At 44.4% G+C, this 19,637-nt stretch overlaps 1 protein-coding gene across 5 annotated transcripts in view; it reads right to left on the reverse strand.

The window, feature by feature from the left end:
- The window catches only part of LOC137334327 (nuclear receptor subfamily 2 group C member 2-like), a 166,665-nt gene that overhangs the window by 135,485 nt on the left and 11,543 nt on the right, over positions 1-19,637 (reverse strand). For 4 of the 5 annotated variants that reach the window (XM_067999022.1, XM_067999019.1, XM_067999023.1 and 1 more), the window contains exons 2-3: positions 11,871-12,103; positions 9,275-9,356 (exon numbers count right to left, since the gene is read on the reverse strand). The gene's annotated coding sequence lies outside the window, so the exon portion shown is untranslated. The remainder of the gene's footprint in view (positions 1-9,274; positions 9,357-11,870; positions 12,104-19,637) is intronic. The other variant, XM_067999020.1, reaches the window with a different exon arrangement.

A 19,637-nucleotide genomic window follows, 5' to 3' on the forward strand; every position in this document is an offset into this window, starting at 1 on the left:
CCAATATAGACAGGTGGGACTGCACCAAACAGTAACTCCAATATACACAGGTGGGACTGCACCAAACAGAAACTCCAGCATAGGCAGGTGGGACTGCACCAAACAGTAACTCCAGCAATTCCAGGTGGGACTGCACCAAACAGTAACTCCAGCATACACAGGTGGGACTGCACAGAACAGTAACTCCAGCATACACAGGTGGGACTGCACAGAACAGTAACTCCAGCATACACAGGTGGGACTGCACCAAACAGTAACTCCAATATACACAGGTGGGACTGCACAGAACAGTAACTCCAATATAGACAGGTGGTACTGCACAGAACAGTAACTCCAGCATACACAGGTGGGACTGCACAGAACAGTAACTCCAATATAGACAGGTGGTACTGCACCAAACAGTAACTCCAATATAGACAGGTGGTACTGCACAGAACAGTAACTCCAGCATAGGCAGGTGGGACTGCACCAAACAGTAACTCCAGCATACACAGGTGGGACTGCACAGAACAGTAACTCCAGCATACACAGGTGGGACTGCACCAAACAGAAACTGCAATATACATGGGTGATACTGCACTAAGTCCTCAATTGTTTAGGGAAAGTTTTCACACAAAAATACTCCAGCGTGCATCAATAAAATGCAATGCTCTAAATGTTTCTCTCTTGCGCTCTGTGATGAGGCTGGAGGTGGTGTACATCCTGGGTGAGTGTTTTGCTCCCAATGGTACTGACAGTTGCTGGAGATGCCAGAGACGGGTAAGAAACTGCTGTACAAACAGATTAGGAATCAGTGTGTTTGAACCTTTGTTTAACAGTATATAATGTTAAACATATCAGCCATGTACTTATAATAAAAACAGGGATTATAAAGAACACTCCCACAGCTGAGCAGTTGGAGTGCCACAATATTGGCCTCAGTGCTCCCGCGTTCCTGCTTCTGCTGCAAAGTACATACATGGATATCAGGTGAAGACAGGACCAGGCTAGACTGTGCTACCACCATGGTCAAATAGCCTGCGGACACTCATCTTGTAGACTCACATATCGTGAAGAATACCAAGTTGGCTGAAGTACTGGAGGGTGACTGGCTCTGTGGAACTGTACCCAACAAGTAAGAAGAGGAGGGAGGGGGGAGAAAATTGGAGGAAAAAGGAGTCAGGAAAGAACAAAAGAAGTAGGAGCAGGAGTAGGCCTTAAGACCCCTGGAGCCTGCACGCCATTCAATCAGATCATGGCTGATCTTCGACCTCAACTCCACTTTCCCCCCCCCGATCCCCATATCCCTTGATTCCCCTAGAGTCCAAAAATCTATCGATCTCAGCCTTGAATATATTCAATGACTGAGCATCCACAGCCCTCTGGGGTAGAGAATTCCAACGATTCACAATCCCGAGTGAAGAAATTCCTCATCTCAGTCTTAAATGGCCGACACCTTATCCTGCAACCATACCCTCTAGTTCTAGACTCTCCAGCCAGGGGAAACAACCATTCAGCCCTTCCCTGTCAAGCCCCCTCAGAATCTTATATGTTTCAATGAGATCACCTCTCATTCTTCTAAACTCCAGAGAGTATAGGCCCATTCTACTCAATCTCGCCTCATAGGACAACCCTCTCATCCCAGGAATCAATCTAGTGAACCTTTGTTGCACCGCATCCAAGGCAAGTATATCCTTCCTTAGATAAGGTGACCAAAACATAAGAACATAAGAACATAAGAAATAGGAGCAGGAGTAGGCCAATCGGCCCCTCGAGCCTGCTCCGCCATTCAATAAGATCATGGCTGATCTGGTCCTAACCTCAAATCTAAAATCATGTCCAATTTCCTGCCCGCTCCCCGTAACCCCTAATTCCCTTTACTTCTAGGAAACTGTCTATTTCTGTTTTAAATTTATTTAATGATGTAGCTTCCACAGCTTCCTGGGGCAGCAAATTCCACAGACCTACCACCCTCTGAGTGAAGAAGTTTCTCCTCATCTCAGTTTTGAAAGAGCAGCCCCTTATTCTAAGATTATGCCCCCTCGTTCTAGTTTCACCCATCCTTGGGAACATCCTTACCGCATCCACCCGATCAACTGTACGCAGTACTCCAGGTGAGGTCTCACCAAAGTCCTGTACAATTCTAGTAAGACTTCCTAACTCTTGTACTCCAACCCCCTTGCAATAAAGGCCAACATGCCATTTGCCTTCCTAATTGCTTGCTGTACCTGCATGCTAACTTTTTGTGTTTCTTTTACCAGGACACCCAAGTCTCTCTGGACACCAACATTTAATAGTTTCTCACCATTTAAAAAATATTCCATTTTTCTATTCTTCCTACCAAAGTGAATAATCTCACATTTCCCCACTTTATACTCCATCTGCCACCTTCTTGCCCACTCACTTAACCTGTCTATATCCCTTTTCAGACTCTTTGTGTCCTCCCCACAGCTTACTTTCCCATCTAGCTTTGTATCGTCAGCAAACTTGGATACATTATACTCGGTCCCTTCATCTAAGTCATTAATATAGATTGTAAATAGCTGAGGCCCAAGCATCGATCCCTGCGGCACCCCACTAGTTACAGCCTGCCAACCTGAAAATGTTTTTCCCTATTCGCTGTTTTCTGTCCGTTAACCAATCCTTTATCCATGCTAATATGTTACCCCCAACCTCATGAGCCCTTATCTTATCAAATGCCTTTTGAAAATCCAAATATACTACATCCACTGGTTCCCCTTTATCTACCCTGCTAGTTACATCCTCAAAAACTCTAATAAATTTCTCAAACACAATTTCCCTTTCATAAAACCATGTTGACTCTGCCACACGGACCTTAGCGGTTCAAGAAGACGGCTCACCACCACCTTCTCAAGGGCAATTAGGGATGGGCAATAAATGCTGGCCTCTCCAGCGACGCCCACATCCCATGAACGAATAAAAAAAAATCATATTATGATTTTCTAAGTGCCCTGTTACCACTTCCTTATTAATGGATTCCAGCATTTTCCCGACGTCTGATGTCAGGCTAACTGGCCTGTAGTTCCCGGTTTTCTCTCTCCCTTCTTTCTTGAATAGCGGGGTTACATTTGCTACCTTCCAGTCCACTGGGACCGTTCTCGAATCTAGGGAATTTTGGAAGATCACAAACAATGCATCCACTATCTCTGCTGCCACCTCTTTTAGAACCCTCGGATGTAGGCCATCAGGTCCAGGGGATTTATCGGATTTTAGTCCCATTAGTTCCTCCAGTACTTTTTCTCTACTGATAATAATTACTTTAAGTTCCTCACTCTCATTAGCCCCTTGGTTCCCCTTTAAACTTTTAAAAATTTCCACTGAAAGACTGGAAGTTCTTTTTTTACTGTTATCAAGCGGATGAAAAGTTACAGTAAGACAATTTATTACTATTTACATTTCAATCAGTTTACTGTCGCAGTAAGCTGGGTGTTCCTGGTGCAGTAACACCTCTAGTGATTCTAGCTGACTCCTGCCAGGCACCTCTGGGATTGGTTGACAGGATACTATACAGCAGTAAAGATATTTCTACATTTTATGTAAGATACATGGACGCATATTATCACATTGTAAACACCGCCTCCTGCGATCTTTACCCACAACATCAAACCATTTGCTTTATGGCCTGCATGTTTCTGACAGCGTGTTTCCATGAGCTTTCTAGTGACGCTATACAGAGGTTACTCACAGTGTCAAATCCTTCTTGCAACTTTCACATTATCCTGCAGCTGCACAAATTCTTCCTGAAGATGATATGAATATCCGCTTGCTGATCGGTGATCTAAGTATTTGAAACGCTTCTTGTGACTCTTCAGATAGGTAAATTCAAAAAAAAACAGGGAGAAATGTCAAATATGCCCTCTCGGTAACCCTGCTCCTGTGAAGGTCAAGTGCACTCTCACACATGGTTACCAAGGTAGCAAAATTGACAATTCCTGCTGTTTTGCCAGCTGCTGAAGCAATTTGCCTATTTACGGGATTCATTTCATTTGAGTGCTGGGGTCACAGTGCTACCTTTCAGAACTATGTAGGGTAGAAAAGGAGATTGATTGCAGTCCAAACTGGGCTATCCAGGATTACTGATGATGCCACTGCCTTATTTTCCTGCACACAAACGCGTTACGGTACGGTAGCATAGTGGTTATGTTACTGGACCTAGTAATCCAGAGACGCGGACTAATAATCCGGAGTCATGAGTACAAATCCCGCGACGGCAGCTGGGGAATTTAAATTCAATTAATTAGGGAAGGAAACCTGCAGTCCTTACCCGGTCTGGCCTATATGTGACACCAGAATGTGGTTGATTCTTAATCGCCCTCTGAAATGGCCTAGCAAGCCACTCAGTTGTACAATCTTGCTGCAGAAAGTCATAATAAAAATAAAACCGGACAGACCAGCCGGCATCGGACCACTAGGCACCGGACAGGACAAAGGCAAACCAAGCCTGCAAAGTCCTCCTCATTAATATCTGGGGACTTGTGCCAAAACTGGCAGAGCTGTCCCACAGACAAGTCAAGCAACAGCCTGACATAGCCATACTCACAGAATCATACCTTTCAGCCAACATCCCAGACTCTTCCAACACCATCCCTGGGTATGTCCTGTCCCACCGGCAGGACAGACCCACCAGAGGTGGCGGTACAGTGATATACAGTCAGGAGTGAGTGGCCCTGGGAGTCCTCAACATTGACTCTGGACTCCATGAAATCTCATGGCATCAGATCAAATATGGGCAAGGAAACCTCCTGCTGATAACCACCTACCACCCTCCCTCAGCTGATGAATCAGTCCTCCTCCATGTTGAGCACCACTTGGAGGAAGCACTGAGGGTAGCAAGGGCACAGAATGTACTCTGGGTGTGGGACTTCAATATCCATCACCAAGAGTGGCTTGGTAGCACCACTACTGACCAAGCTGGCCGAGTCCTGAAGGACGTAGCTGCCAGACTGGGCCTGCAGCAGGTGTGCAAACCAACACGAGGGAAAAACCTACTCGACCTCGTCCTCACCAATCTACCCGTTGCAGAGGAAACTGTCCGTGACAGTATGAGTAGGAGTGACCACCGCACAGTCCTTGTGGAGACAAAGTCCCGCCTTCTCACCGAGGACACCATCCAACGTGTTGTGTGGCACTACCACCATGCTAAATGGGATAAATTCAGAACTGATCTAGCAGCTCAAAACTGAGCATCCGTGAGGCGCTGTGGGCCATCAGCAGCAGCAGAATTGTATTCCAGCACAATCTGTAACCTCATGACCCAGCATATTCCTCACTCTACCATTACCAATAAGCCAGGGGATCAACCCTGGTTCAATGAAGAGTGTAGAAGAGCATGCCAGGAGCAGCACTAGGCGTATCTAAAAATGAGGTGCCAACCTGGTGAAGCTATAATACAGGACTACATGCATGCTAAACAGCGGAAGCAACATGCTATAGACAGGACTAAGCGATTCGACAACCAACGGATCAGATCAAAACTCTGTAGTCCTGCCACATCCAGTCGTGAATGGTGGTGGACAATTAAACAACTAACGGGAGGAGGAGGCTCCGTGAACATCCCCATCCTCAATGATGGCTGAGTCCAGCACGTGAGTGCAAAAGATAAGGCTGAAGCGGTTGCAACCATCTTCAGCCAGAAGTGCCAAGTGGATGATCCATCTCGGCTTTCTCCCACTATCCCCACCATCACAAAAGCCAGTCTTCAGCCAATTCGATTCACTCCATGGGATATCAAGAAACGGCTGAGTGCACCGGATACAGCAAAGGCTATGGGCCCCGACAACATCCCGGCTGTAGTGCTGAAGACTTGTGCTCCAGAACTAGCCAAGCTGTTGCAACCCGTCAATGTGGAAAATTGCCCAGGTATGTCCTGTCCACAAAAAGCAGGACAAATCTAATCCGGCCAATTACCGCCCCATCAGTCAACTCTCAATCATCAGCAAAGTGATGGAAGGTGTTGTCGATAGTGCTATTAAGCGGCACTTAGTCACCAATAACGAGCTCACCGATGCTCAGTTTGGGTTCCGCCAGGACCACTCGGCTCCAGACCTCGTCACAGCCTTGGTCCAAACATGGACAAAAGAGCTGAATTCCAGAGTTGAGGTGAGAGTGACTGCCCTTGATATCAAGGCAGCATTTGACTGAGTGTGGCACCAAGGAGCCCGAGTAAAATTGAAGTCAATCGGAATCGGGGGAAAACTCTCCAGTGGCTGGAGTCATACCTAGCACAAAGGAAGATGGTAGTGGTTGTTGGAGGCTAATCATCTCAGCCCCAGTTCATTGCTGCAGGAGTTCCTCAGGGCAGTGTCCTCAGCCCAACCATCTTCAGCTGCTTCATCAATGACCTTCCTTCCATCATAAGGTCAGAAATGGGGATGTTCGCTGATGATTGCACAGTGTGCAGTACCATTCGCAACCCCTCAGATAGTGAAGCAGTCTGAGCCCGCATGAAGTAAGACCTGGACAACATCCAGGCTTGGGCTGATAAGTGGCAAGTAACATTCGCGCCAGACAAGTGCCAGGCAATGACCATCTCCAACAGGAGAGAGTCAAACCACCTCCCCATGACATTCAATGGCATTACCATCGTCAAATCCTCCACCATCAACATCCTGGGGGTCACCATTGACCAGAAACTTAACTGGACCAGCCACATAAATACTGTGGCTACAAGAGCAGGTCAGAGGCTGGGTATTCTGCAACGAGTGACTCACCTCCTGACTCCCCAGAGCCTTTCCACCATCTACAAGGCACAAGTCAGGAGTGTGATGGAATACTCTCCACTTGCCTGGATGAGTGCAGCTCCAACACTCAAGAAGCTCGACACCATCCAGGACAAAGTAGCCGGCTTGATTGGCACTCCATCCACCACCCTAAACATTCACTCCCTCCACCACCGGCGCACCATGGCTGCAGTGTGTACCATCTACAGGATGCACTGCAGCAACTCGCCAAGGCTTCTTTGACAGCACCTCCCAAACCCGCGACCCCTACCACCTAGGTGGACAACGGCAGCAGGCACATGGGAACAACACCACCTGCACATTCCCCTCCAAGTCACACACCATCCCGACTTGGAAATATATCGCCGTTCCTTCATCGTCGCTGGGTCAAAATCCTGGAACTCCCTTCCTAACAGCATTGTGGGAGAACCTTCACCACACGGACTGCAGCGGTTCAAGAAGGTGGCTCACCACCACCTTCTCAAGGGCAATTAGGGAAGGGCAATAAATGCTGGCCTCGCCAGCGACGCCCACATCCCATGAACAAATAAAAAAAACATTTACTACCGAAAGATACTAGCACACCACAACATGACTCCCCACAAGAAACAATGCTCTTTCAAGAGAGTTTGACCTCTGTAAATGAGAGACAGAATGATTCGAGGTAGGGCAGCAGGTAACAAGAATCACATACAAAAGCTGTAATAAGTAGGGTTAACATAATAGCAGTAGAAAAAGCAGACATAAGTAATATTAAGATAGAAACAGAATCCACATGGATTGAGAGGAAGTATAAGAAGTGATCGATCACGTTAATAGGAGTATTCTACAGACCACCTGATAGTGGAAGGGAAGTGGAGGATGAAATATTTAGGCAAATCTATGAAATGAATAAAAAACACAGAATAATAACCATGGGAGATTTCAACTACCCCCAAATAAACTGGCAAGAAGAGGTCGGAACAGGGAAAAAGGGAATGGAGTTTTTACAGCGTATTCCGGACTCCTTTCTAATCCAATGCGTAAGAAGCCCAATAAGAGAGGAGTCACTGCTAGATCAAGTAATGGGAAATGAACCAGAGCAGGTAAGAGAAATAAGCCATGGGGAATATCTGGGCAATAGCGATCACAATCAAGGTTTTAAGAAATACATAAGTAAGACAAAGACCAAAGTAATAGATTGGAGAAAAGGTAATTTAATAGAAATGAGGATGGAATTACACAAGGTAAACTGGACAAAAATACTGACGAATAAAGAGACAGAACAGCTGTGGGAAATATTTTTAAAATGTGATCAATAGAGCTAAAAAACAAGAATAAACTAGCCAACAATGAGGCACCACAGATGAATAAAGAGATAAAGGTAAAATTGAATCTACAGAAAAAGGCATACACTAAATAAAGGAGTGAATGAGCTTAGGAAGAAAGTTAAAAAAAAATTAGGACAGAAAAAAGAAATTACAAAATGAAATTATCAAGGAATATGAAAAGAAATAGTAAAGTATTCTATCAACATATAAATAACAAAAGGAAAATTAAGATAGGGCCACTAAGGGATGCACAAGGTAAACTCGTAGGTAATGACAGCAAAATGGCAAAAATATTGAATAGTTACTTTGCTTCAGTTTTTGCCAGGGAGACTAACAAAGTGGACAGAACATTAGAAGAAAAGATCAAAAAGTATATCAAGATATTTAAGATAGAAAGGAGAGACATAATTGATAAACTAATCAAATGTGGAAAGGATAAAGGCTCTGGTCTGGGTGGTTTGCATCCATGCATACTCAAAGAAATTAGGGAAGAGATAGTAGAGGCACTATTACATATATATAAAAATTCATTAGAAAAGGGTACAGTGCCAGAGGACTGGTGGACAGCTAATGTTAATCCTATATTCAAAAAAATAGTACAAGTCCAGGGAACTATAGACCAGTTAGCTTACCATCGTTGATAGGAAAGATAATGGAATCTCTACTCAAAGATGTAATAGAAAAACACATAGGGGTAAATTTTAACCCCACGAATGGGTGGGTTGGGGGTGGGTGGGAAGGTAAAAATTGTAAAAAAACCTAAAAGCCGACCCCAACCTGCCTATTTCCGGTTTTAACGGAGGCGGGTCAAGGGACGGGCGACCAACCCGCTCTCAGGAAGTGGGTCGATCAGTAAAAGCTTTTAAGGAGGCGTCGATTTTTTATTTTTAAGTCCTGGGGGCTAGGATTCCCGGGCCTTCTGCTTCTTGTCACGTAAGAGTCAGCGAGAAGGCCCAGATCAGCAGGTAAGTGCCTTTACTGCACTGCTTGTGGGCCAGGAGAAGCAGGAGTGCTTCCTCCAAGCCCAACAAGCCTACCTACCACGATCCCAAATATGTGATTGACCAACCCACCCCCAGGTCCGACCGCCCCCACGATCTCTGAAAACATCCCACGATCTCTGACCCCACTCAACAATCTCTGACCCCCCCCAAATGATGTCTCACGACCCAGATGACTCGCCCCGATGACCAACCCCCCACAATGACCCCCGACCCCCCCCCCCACGCCCCATCTAAGACTTACCTGCTGGCATCTGCTCCCTGGCTGTTCTCCCGTCTGACTGACGGCCAGCCTGTCAATCTGGCCGGCCTGTCGGGCAGGAAACCTACAAAAAAAAACGTCCTTACGTCAAAATCGTATGGACGTTGGGGAAATCCGTACTAATGGGTTTCCCCATCAGAAATTCTCCCCACTCTATTCCCAGCTCCCAGTTAAAATTTACCCGCTAGAAACCGAAAATATAATAAAGAATGGTCAGCATGGATTTCAAAAGGGAAAATCATGCTTGACCAACCTTATTGAATTCTTTGAAGAAGGAACAGAAAGAGTAGGCAGGGGTAATGCAGTGGATGTGATATCCATGGACTTTCAAAAGGCCTTCGATAAGATACCGCACAGTAGACTCATGACTAAGGTCAGAGTATGTGGAGTCAGAGGACAAGTAGCAGAACGGAGAACAAGCTGGCTACAACAGAAAACAGAGTGTTAAAGGTTGTTACTCAGACTGGGCAAAGGTGGGAAGTGATGTTCCACAGGGGCCACTGGGACTACTGCTGTTCACCATTTACATTAATGCTTTGGACACGGGAATCAGAAGTACAATTTCAAAATTTGCGGATGACCCCAAATTGGGGGGGTGTAGTTAATACTGAGGAGGACTGTGACAAAATACAAGAAGGTATTAGTAAACTTGCAGAATAGGTGTGTAAATTTCAATATAGATCAGTGTGAGGTGGTGCATTTTGGTAGGAAGAATAAGGAGACCATGTACTGCTTGGAAAATAAGAGTCTAAATGGGGTAGAGCAGCAAAGGGATCTCGGGATACAGATACACAAATCACTAAAAGTAGTGACGCAGGTTAATAATGCCATAAAAAAAGCAAACAAAGCACTGGGGTTCAGTTCTGGAGGGTTAGAATTGAAGAGCAGAGATATTATGTCAAACTTGTGTAGAACCTTGGTTAGATCACACTATGAACAGTTCGGGTCTCCACAGAGGCACTGAAGAAGGTGCAAAAAAGATTTTTTAAAATTTATTCGTTCATGGGTGTGGGCGTCGCTGGCGAGGCCGGCATTTATTGCTCACCCCTAATTGCCCTTGAGAAGGTGGTGGTGATAGCAGAACTGAGAGGTTATAACTATCAGACTGAACAGGCTGAGGCTCTTTTCTAAGAAAAGAGAAGGCTGAGAGGTGACCTGAGTAAATGACCTTTAAAATTATGAAGGGGTTTGGTAGGGTAGACGTAGAGAAGGGGGGGAGGGGGGAGTCCCTCTCCCGCCTGTTCTGAGGGGTTAAAATGCTCCCCAGTGTGTTTCTGTGTACTCTGTCTCATCCCTTCATTATTGTTAACACTTCCTTTGCTCCAATGATAGCAGACCCAAGACTTCTTGGTATTTGTATTTCCTCCTACTAGCCAACATCCTAGTAAAGCAGTGTGGTACCATCCCTATTACCTCAACATTCTGAACAGTTAACACTGACACTCTCCATCCCACCATATAATGTACAGACACTTCACCCCCTCACATTAACACTGACACTCTCCATCCCACCATATAATGTACAGACACTTCACCCCCTCACATTAACACTGACACTCTCCATCCCACCATATAATGTACAGACACTTCACCCCCTCACATTAACACTGACACTCTCCATCCCACCATATAATGTACAGACACTTCACCCCCTCACATTAACACTGGCACTCTCCATCCCACCATATAATGTACAGACACTTCACCCCCTCACATTAACACTGACACACTCCATCCCACCATATAATGTACAGACACTGCACCCCCTCACATTAACACTGACACACTCCATCCCACCATATAATGTACAGACACTGCACCCCCTCACATTAACACTGACACACTCCATCCCACCATATAATGTACAGACACTTCACCCCCTCACATTAACACTGACACTCTCCATCCCACCATATAATGTACAGACACTTCACCCCCTCACATTAACACTGACACACTCCATCCCACCATGTAATGTACAGACACTTCACCCCCTCACATTAACACTGACACACTCCATCCCACCATATAATGTACAGACACTGCACCCCCTCACATTAACACTGACAGTCTCCTTCCCACCATTTCTTTACTCAGCGAGCGCTCAAAATGTGGAACTCGCTATCATATGAAGTGGTGGAGGCTAATAGCATAGATGCATTTAAGGGGAAGCTAGATAAGCACATGAGGGAGAAAGGAATAGAAGGTTATGTTGAAGTAAATAGAGTGGGAGGAGGCTCATATGGAGCACAAACAACAGCACAGACCAATTGGGCTGAATGGCCTGTTTCTGTGCTGTAAATTCTATGTAATTCTATGCTACACACTACACCAACGTATGATACACAGTATATCAATATATGCTACACACTATACCAATGTCTGGCATACACTATATCAATGTATGGTACACACCATACCAACATATGCTACATGCTATACCAATGTATGGTACACACTACACCAATGTATGGTGCACACTACACCAATGTATGGTACACACTACACCAATGTATGGTACACACTACACCAGTGTATGGTACACACTATACCAATGAATCGTTAGGTATGGCATCACCTGTTTTAGGTGGAGTCTTCCTCACTCTTTGAATGTTCAACGTCCACATACAAGTCAGAATTTCTGTCATTCCCCCTGGACGACCCAGGGACCCTGCCCTTCAAGTCGTATACATAGTAGATCGCATGTTTCTGGTGAGCTTCTCCAATTCCACTCTTTAGAAAGCGTTCCTCTGGGTTGCAACCTTACTTGACCTGAAGAGGCAGCAGAGACTTGAAAAACCAGCAACAGGACTGAAACAAACATAAGAAAGCACAAAATGAGAAAAAGCCATCTCCTCATCAAGCCAATTTCTTCCTTGCCCCATTTACATTCGACCCTACAATGGACTGTAACTACCCATTTAATCTTTCTCTACTGTCAATGTACAATCTACCCTACAATAACCTGTAACTACCCATATAATCTCTTTCTAAAGTCCATGTACATTCGACCCTATAATGGACTGTAACTACCCATATAATCTCTTTCTAAAGTCCATGTACATTCGACCCTATAATGGACTGTAACTACCCATTTAATCTCTTTCTACATCCCATGCACAATCTACCCTACAGTGGACTGTAACTACCTATTTAATCTCTCTCTACCGTCCATGTACAATCTACCCTTCAATGGTCTGTAACTACTGATTTAATCTCTCTCTACAGCCCATGTACATTCGACCCTACAATGGACTGTAATTACCCATTTAATCTCTTTCCACAGCCCTCTTAGGTGGACGTTGAAGATCCCATGGAGGAATTCTCCACGGTGTTCTAGCCAACATTTATCCCTCAACCAGCCTCACTCAAACAAATTATCTGGTCAAAGCTGTTTTATAAATACATAAAGAGCAAGAGGATAACTAAGGTAAGAGTAGGGCCTATTAGAAACCAAAGAGATAACCTGTGTGTGGAGGCAGATGACGTGGGTAGGGTTCTTAATGAATACGATGCAGACATTGTAGTTTTTTTTATTCATTCAGGGGATGTGGGCTTTTCTGGCAAGGCCAGCATTTATTGCCCATCCCTAATTGCCCTTGAGAAGGTGGTGGTGAGCCGCCTTCTTGAGCCACTGGAGTCTGTGTGGTGAAGGTACTCCCACAGTGCTGTTAGGAAGGGAGTTCCAGGATTTTGACCCAGCGACAATGAAGGTGGTGTTGTTCACACGCGCCTGCTGCCCTTGTCCTTCTAGGTGGTAGAGGTTGCGGGTTTGGGAGGTGCTGTCGAAGAAGCCTTGGCGAGTTGCTGCAGTGCATCCTGTGGATGGTACACATTGCTGCCACAGTGCGCCGGTGGTGGAGGGAGTGAATGTTTAGGGTGGTGGTTGGGGTGCCAATCAAGCTGGCTGCTTTCTCCTGGATGGTGTCAAACTTCTTGAGTGTTGCTGGAGCTGCACTCATCCAGGCAAGTGGAGAGTATTCCATCACACTCCCGACTTGTGCCTTGTAGATGGTGGAAAGGTTTTGGGGGGTCAGGAGGTGAGCCACTCGCTGCAGAATAAACAGCCTCTGACTTGTTCTTGTAGCCACGGTATTTATGTGGCTGGTCCAGTTAAGTTTCTGGTCAATGGTGACCCCCAGGACGTTGATGGTGGGGGTTTCGGCGATGGTAATGCCGTTGAACATCAAGGGGAGGTGATTGGACTCTCTCTTGTTGGAGATGGTCACTGCCTGGCACTTGTCTGGCACGAATGTAACTTGCCACTTATCAGCCCAAGCCTGGGTGTTATCCAGTTAAGGAAGAGGAGTGTGAAATATTGGATGGAATAACATAGTGAGAGAGGAAATATTAAGGGGTTTAGCATCTTTGTAAATAGATAAATTGCCAGGCCCGGATGAAATGTATCCCAGGCTGTTAAGAGAAGCAAGGGAGGAAATAGCGGAGGCTCTGACCATCACTCCCTCACATTAATGCTGACACTCTCCATCCCACCATGTAATGTACAGACACTTCACCCCCTCACATTAACACTGACACACTCCATCCCACCATGTAATGTACAGACAATTCACCCCCTCACATTAACACTGACACTCTCCATCCCACCATATAATATACAGACACTGCACCCCCTCACATTAACACTGACACTCTCCATCCCACCATATAATATACAGACACTGCACCCCCTCACATTAACACTGACACTCTCCATCCCACCATATAATATACAGACACTGCACCCCCTCACATTAACACTGACACTCTCCATCCCACCATATAATATACAGACACTGCACCCCCTCACATTGACACTGACACTCTCCATCCCACCATATAATGTACAGACACTTCACCCCCTCACATTAACGCTGACACTCTCCATCCCACCATATAATGTACAGACACTTCACCCCCTCACATTAACACTGACACTCTCCATCCCACCATACAATATACAGACACTGCACCCCCTCACATTAACACTGACACTCTCCATCCCACCATATAATGTACAGACACTTCACCCCCTCACATTACATCGAGTTACATCGAAACTACTGCACAGTAACAGGCCATTCTGCCCAACTGGTCTATGCCGGCGTTTATGCTCCACACGTGCCCCCTCCCTCCCTACTTCATCTAATCCTATCAGGATACCCTTCTATTCCTTTTCTCCCTCATGTGCTTATCGAGCTTCCCCTTAAATGCAACTATGCTATTTGCCTCAACTACTCCTTGTGGTAGCGAGTTCCACATTCTTACCACTCTTTGGTTAAAGAAGTTTCTCCTGAATTCCCAACTAGATTTATTAGCGACTATTTTATATTGATGACCCCTAGTTCTGGTCTCCCCCACAAGTGGAAACATTTTCTCTTTAAGTCTACCCTATCAAACCTTAACATTATCTTAAAGACCTCTATCAGGTCAGCCCCCAGCCTTCTCTTTTCTGGAGAAAAGAGCCCCAGCCTGTTCATCCTTTCCTGATAAGGATATCCTCTCAGTTCTGGTATCCTCCTTGTGAATCTTTTTGCACCCTCTCCAATGCCTCTATATCCTTTCTCTAATAAGGAGACCAGAACTGTACACAACACTCCAAGTTTAACATAACATCTCTGCTTTTCAATTCTATCCCTCTAGAAATGGACCCATGTTTGATTTGCCTTTTTTATGGTCTCACTAACCTGCGTCACTACTTTTAGTGATTTGTGTATCTGCACCCCGAGATCCCTTTGCTCCTCTATCCCGTTTAGACTCTTATTATTCAAGCAGTATGTGGCCTCCTTATTCTTCCTACCAAAATGCACCACCTCACACCTATCTATATTGAAATTCATTTGCCAAGTACACGTCCGTTCTGCAAGTTTCTTAATGTCCTCTTCAATTTTGACACATTCTTTCCTTGTATTAACTATACCCCCCAATTTGATGTCATCTGCAAATTTTGGAATTGTACTTCCGATTCCCAAATCCAAATCGTTAATGTAAATTGTGAACAGTGGTCCCAGCACCGATCCCTGTGGAACACCACTTCCCAATTTTTGCCAGTCTGAGTGGCTACCCTTAAATCCTACTCTCTGTTTTCTGTTTTGTAGTCAGTTTGCTATCCATTCTGCTACCTGTCCCGACTCCACATGCTCTGACCTTAGCCACGAGTCTACAATGTGGTACCTTATCGAAGGCCTTTTGAAAATCCAAATATATTATCTACTGCAGTTCCCTTGTCTATTCTTTCTGTTGCTTCTTTAAAGAATTCAATAAGTTTGGTCAAGCATGACTTTCCCTTCTGAAATCCGTGCTGACGATTCTTTATTATATTTTTATTCTCTAAATGTCTTTTTATATTACATCTTTGAGTAAAGATTCCATCATCTTTCCTACCATCGATGTCTAGCTAATTGGTCTATAGTTCCCTGGACTTGTTCTCTCTCCCTTTTTAAATATAGGTTAACATTAGCTGTCCACCAGTCCTCTGGCACTATTCCCTTTTCTAGTGAATTTTTATATACACATAATAGTATCTCTTCCCTAACTTCTTTTATTATTCGCGGACACAGTTCATCCGGACTAGGGGTCTTATCCTCCCTAAGTTTGATTGGTTTATTAATTAATCTCCCTCCTTTCTATCTTAATTGTTTTAATATCTTTTTTCTATCTCTTCTTCTAATGTCCTGCCCACCTTGTTAGTCTCCCTGGTAAATACAGAAAAGTAACTCTTCAATATTTCTGCCATTTCGCTGTCATTACCTATGAGTTTATCTTGTGTATCCCTTAGTGGCCTTATCCCTATCCTGATTTTTCTTTTGTTATTTATGTGTTTGTAGAATATTTTGCTATTTCTTTTTATATTCCCTGATAATTTAATCTCATAGTTCCTCTTCGCTTTCCTAATTGTTTTTTTACTTCTTTACTAACATCTTCACATTCCCTTTTGTCATCCTCTCCTTTATTGTCTGTGTACTTAGAGTATGCCTTTTTCTTTAGTTTCAATTTTACCCTTATCTCTTTATTCATCATCATTGGCTAGTTTGTTCTTGCTTTTTAGAGGAATAATTTCTCCTGAGCTCTACTGATCACTATTTTAAATATAACCCATATTCTATTTCTTTGACAGTCAATTTATTTTTCCAATTTACCTTCCCTAGTTCCATTCTCATCCCCATAAAATTAACTTTTTTCCAATCTATTACTTTAGTCTTTGTTCTACTTATGTCTTTCTCGATCATTATTTTAAACCTTATTACGTTATGATCACTCTTGCCTAGATGTTCCCCTACACTTACTTCTCTTATCTGCTCTGATTCATTTCCCATTATTAGATCCAACAGTGATTCCTCTCTTGTTGGGCTTCACACATACTGGGTAAGAAAGAAGTCCTGTATTATTCGATGCTTTTTTTACTCATTTCATAGATTTGCCTACATATTTCATCCTCCACTTTTAGGTGGTCTGTAGAATATATCTATTAACATGATCGATCCCTTCTTAACCTTTGTCTCAATCCATATGGATTCTGTTTCTATCTTATTGTTACTTATGTCCCTTTTTTCTATTGCCATTATGTTGTCTCTGATTAGTACAGCTGCTCCATCTCCCCCCCCGCCCCACTTCTTCCTTCCCTTTCCTGCAATATTTAACTGCCAGTCCTGTTCCTTATGTAGCCATGTTTCAGTTATCCCCACTACATCTGGCTCCTTGCTATGAATTATTGCTTCCTGTTACCCCGTTTTATTTCGGATGCTGTGCACATTGCTGTACAGGCAAATTCATTTGCTTTTAGTAATTGTTCCTCACGCTTTGTTTTTAACAGTCATTTTGTACTTATGTTCTATAACTGTATTTGTTCCCTGCCTGTTTATGTTACCCTTATCCTTTAACTTAGTCTGAACTTTACTCTCATTTCCTATTTCTTCAGACTTATGTTATCTTCCCCCAACACTTCACTCCCTCACATTAACACTGACACTCTCCATCCCACCATGTAATGTACAGACACTGCACCCCCTCACATTAACACTGACACTCTCCATCCCACCATACAATGTAAAGACACTTCACCCCCTCACATTAACACTGACACTCTCCATCCCACCATGTAATGTACAGACACTGCACCCCCTCACATTAACACTGACACTCTCCATCCCACCATACAATGTAAAGACACTTCACCCCCTCACATTAACACTGACACAGTCCATCCCACCATGTAATGTACAGACACTTTACCCCCTCACATTAACACTGACACTCTCCATCCCACCATACAATGTAAAGACACTTCACCCCCTCACATTAACGCTGATACACTCCATCCCACCATGTAATGTACAGACACTTCACCCCCTCACATTAACACTGACACTCTCCATCCCACCATACAATGTAAAGACACTTCACCCCCTCACATTAACACTGACACAGTCCATCCCACCATGTAATGTACAGACACTTTACCCCCTCACATTAACACTGACACTCTCCATCCCACCATACAATGTAAAGACACTTCACCCCCTCACATTAACGCTGATACACTCCATCCCACCATGTAATGTACAGACACTTCACCCCCTCACATTAACACTGACACTCTCCATCCCACCATACAATGTAAAGACACTTCACCCCCTCACATTAACACTGACACAGTCCATCCCACCATGTAATGTACAGACACTTTACCCCCTCACATTAACACTGACACACTCCATCCCACCATGTAATGTACTTACACTTCACCCCCTCACATTTTTAGGGTAAAATTTGGGCTGTTGGGTTAAAGGCAAAGATGAAGTGACTATTGTGTGCATGGTTGCGGTCATTGCCCCAAGACCACACTGAAATGCGCTTTGTGCAGACCAGACTAACCCTAATTAAAAGCTTAAACATAACATATGACTACTAAACAAAATGGACTCTACTAAACAAAATGGATTCTGTGACTGTGGGAAAGACATTTAAAATGCTGAGTTTGTATGTTCAGAAAACTGACTTACAGTCTGGGAATACAAAAGACATTTCACAACGAGCTGATAAAAACTATAGAACCAGACTGAATAGACAAAGACCATACTGTCTTAAGGTGATAACAGTTGTTTTAATGTGATTGGAGGTCTGTGGTTGCTGTGCGGGCTTAATTGGCTAATGTGTAAACTAATCAAGACTAATAATGTAATAGCTGCTGAAAATCTGTATTTGAAAGGTATAAAAAAGCATGACAACCATTTTGAAGTTGAGAAGGTGGCTGCGTGCACTGCGGAGTGTCCAGTTCTTCTCCCAAAGTACTTTGTCCAATAAACTGCATGTTGAATCTTTAAGTCTGACTCCGAGTGGTGATTTTCCCACAACAAATTGGCGTAGTCGGCAGGATCTCACTACTGGTGAGTTGATCGGTTGGCCTCGATCAGCGAACTGGAGTAGAGATTATTGAACTGTGGGAGTCAGACTGAGCCAACAGTGCAGTTAAAAACGGGGGGGTAAGTTAAGAGAATTTATGGGACTGTTGGGTATAAACAGGAACTGGTTGCTTGTGCTGATCCGGTATCAAACTCTGTAGTGGCGAACAAACGCAGAGATTAGAGCATAAGTTAATTTACGATGTGTACTGTCTGATCACCTTAACCTGGAGCCGAACTCCATGCGAGGAAGCACATTACCAAACCGGTAATTGTGGCCGTGAGTATATAGTTGCAACTGAAAGTAAAATCTGGAGTGGAGTTCGGGCTGGGAGTTAGAAAGTTTCAGAGAGTTTGGGAAAGAAAAGTCCGGTGATTCCGGCATAGACCGGGGATTAAGGTCGGCAGAGTCCGACAATACCGGCATAGACCGGGGATTAAGAGACCGGCAGAGTCCGGTACCGGGACCCGAGAGTTTGAGAGAAAAGATTCCAGCAATACCGGCATAGACCGGGGATTAAGGTCGGCAGAGTCCGACAATACCGGCATAGACCGGGGATTGAGGCTGGAGGCAGAAAGTTTGAGAGAAAAGAAAGTCCGGTGTGAAAGACCGGGACCCGAAAGATATAGCGAGATTAAGACACAGCAATTAAAGATGACAAGTGAACAACCTAGATGGGGACCTGCGGGTTCCCTTATTGAGAAGTATATGACAGACAGACACTCGTTGATTAAGCAGATGCAAAAGGACGGCTGGGATGTTTCTCAGACCTTAGAACAACAGAGAAAGCGGATAGACCAACTAGCTGGACTAATAGGACAAGTATGCACCTCCACTAGAAAGTGGAGCAAAGATAAGGATAAAATTAGGGAATTAGAGGTGATTTTCCCACAACAAATTGGCGTAGTCGGCAGGATCTCACTACTGGTGAGTTGATCGGTTG

The sequence above is a fragment of the Heptranchias perlo genome, chromosome 17, assembly GCF_035084215.1.
Source record: "Heptranchias perlo isolate sHepPer1 chromosome 17, sHepPer1.hap1, whole genome shotgun sequence".
Lineage (NCBI taxonomy): Eukaryota > Metazoa > Chordata > Chondrichthyes > Hexanchiformes > Hexanchidae > Heptranchias > Heptranchias perlo.